This window comes from Marmota flaviventris, chromosome 10 (assembly GCF_047511675.1).
Source record: "Marmota flaviventris isolate mMarFla1 chromosome 10, mMarFla1.hap1, whole genome shotgun sequence".
Lineage (NCBI taxonomy): Eukaryota > Metazoa > Chordata > Mammalia > Rodentia > Sciuridae > Marmota > Marmota flaviventris.
This window is the reverse complement of record NC_092507.1, coordinates 107,589,399-107,591,841: the sequence shown is the minus strand read 5'-3', so window position 1 is coordinate 107,591,841 and position 2,443 is coordinate 107,589,399. Positions and strand designations below refer to the sequence as shown.

Below are 2,443 nucleotides of genomic sequence, written 5' to 3'. Positions count from 1 at the left end.
CTATTACTACTACTACTTCTTCTTTTCTTCCTTTTTCTCCTCCTCCTCCTCTTCCTCCCCTCCCCCGCCCAGTTCTGGGGATGTAGTTCTGGGCCTCATGCATACTAGTCAAGTACCATACCATTAAGCTGTATTCCTGGCCCCAAACTCTACCTCTTGATGGGAGTGTGGATGGTGACATTGCAGAAGAGACCATGGGACAGGAGATACTTTTATTTTCATGTTTGGAAACTGCAACCAATCATGATGATTGAGAGAATCAGTCCACATCTAGAGTTAATCAATCTCTCTCTCTCTCTCTCTCTCTCTCTCTCTCTCTCTTTCTCTCTCTTTTTGGGTGGGGGGAGACCGGGGATTGAACCCAAGGATGCTTAAACACTGAGCCACATCCCCAACCCTTTTTTTAGGTGATGCTGGGGATTGAACCCAGGGCCTTGTGCATGCAAGGCAAGCACTCTACCAACTGAGCTATATATTCCCACCCCTCCCAATCCTTTTTAATATTTTATTAAGACAGGGCCTAATTGAGTTGATAAGTGTTTTGCTAATCTGCTGAGGCTGGCTTTGCACTCATGATCCTTCTGCCTCAGTATCCCCAAGTTGCTGGGATTACAGGCATGCACCACTGTGCCTGGCTGGAGCTAACATACTACAACTGCTGCTGCTAAAGTTGGTGGCTTAACATTTGTTGAGCATATATTATATTCCAGGAATTAAGTTTTAAATATAGCAAGGGCTATGAAGATTACACCATTTTACAGATGGAGAAACTGAGTCTCTGGGAGGCTATGTAATCAGCTCAAGATCTCACAGCTATTGCCTGTGATGTGGGAAGTCAGCAAGGGGGGAGGATTAGGAATTGGCTCCACCCTTCAGGTTTGCTGTTGGGTTGTTTAGAACTGCACTTACTATATGGGAGTTGGTGGCTATTTCAAGGAACATTGGATTTGAGATGGGACACTGGGTTGCCCAAGCTGGTCTCGAACTCCTGGGCTCAAGGGATCCTCTTGCCTCAGCCTCCCGAGTAGCTGGGACCACAGGGGTACACCATTGCACCCAGCTCAAGAGACAGCTTTGATGAGAGTAAGAACCCAGAGGCAGGTCCCTGTGCCTGTGGTCTTGTGAAGCTGAGTCTCCAGTTGTCTTGGTTTTGTGGCTCCCCCTGTGCCCTTGAACTTTGACTATACTGTCCCTAGAGGTGGTGACATTAACCTGGCCCTGGCCTTCTTCGTTAATGTGCTTTTCATAATGCAGGTATATTTAGCCCTATTTTATTCACTCCCCAACTTCTTGCCTCAGGTTCAGTATCTGTGCAGGGAAGTCACTGAGAGTGTCTGTCTCATGGGGTCTCTGTGAGGGTTAAAATTAGTTAATGCATAGTTGACACATGCACAGAACTTGGAATAGTGCCAGATACCTGGCGGGGACTCCGTAAGTGCTGGCTCTGGTTCTTGGTAAGGCCCAAGCTTTATGTTTGTCTGTTCCCTAATCTGGAATGGGGTCAAACAGAGGATCTTTTAGCTTATGTTACTTCTTGTCCTCCTTTAGCTGAGGCTGAAAAACAGGAATCCTCAGAAGTTGACTCTGATGTTCTGGCTGACGCTGCTTTCCGGAGCTCCTCTCTTTGAAGCCTTTTAGTTATGTGAAGCACTTATTGGCCTGGTCTCCACCTATCCAGCATGCTGCACGTAGCTGTTCCCAATTTTAACTTGAGGTTACAAGGTTCCCCACTGTGTCCTCTAAGACCAGGTGGGCAAGAAGAGGCAGTTGGCGTTCTATCACTTATCACTGATGCTCTCGGAGCATGTTCAGTACGAGCCATGGACTACGAGAACCATTAGTCATGTTCTGTGTCATGGAGAAAGTTATTTAACCTTGAAGACCGTTTCCTCCTCTGGTAAATGTGGCTGTAATGAAATCGACCTCGTTCAGTTGCCGTGAGGATTCAATGAGATGATGTATGCAGAGCAGTAAGGACGGTGTCTGGCTCACTGAAGTGTTGATCATTATAGCCATTTATCTTCATCGTAAGAGTACCATGTACTTGCTTATTTAAAAAATGGAGCCCGGCGCAGTGGTGCATGCCTGTAATCCCAGGGATTTCAGAGACTGAGACAGGAGGATCACAAGTTCAAAGCCAGCCTCAGCAATTTAAAGCCACCCTAAGCAACTAAGTGAGACCCTTTCTCAAAAAAAAGGGAGGAGTGCTGGGGATATAGCTCAGTGGCTAAGCACCCCTGGGTTTAATCCCAGTACCAAAATAAATTAATTAATTAAAAAACAAACAGAGAAATAAATATTAAAAAAATGGGATTGAGTGTGGTGCATACCTGTAATCCCAGCTGCTCAGGGGGCTGATCACATGTTTGAGGCCAGCCTCAGCAGCTTAGTGAGACCTTGTCTCCAAATAAAAATAAAAAGGGCTGGGGATGTCACTCAATGA

The 2,443-nt window shown here is 46.1% G+C and overlaps 1 non-coding gene across 1 annotated transcript; it reads right to left on the bottom strand.

Annotated features, from left to right (window-relative positions):
• Positions 1-405: 405 nt before the first annotated feature.
• On the bottom strand, positions 406-483 carry Trnaa-ugc (transfer RNA alanine (anticodon UGC)). Its single transcript has one exon. It is a non-coding gene; the product is annotated as a tRNA-Ala (tRNA).
• Positions 484-2,443: the final 1,960 nt, after the last annotated feature.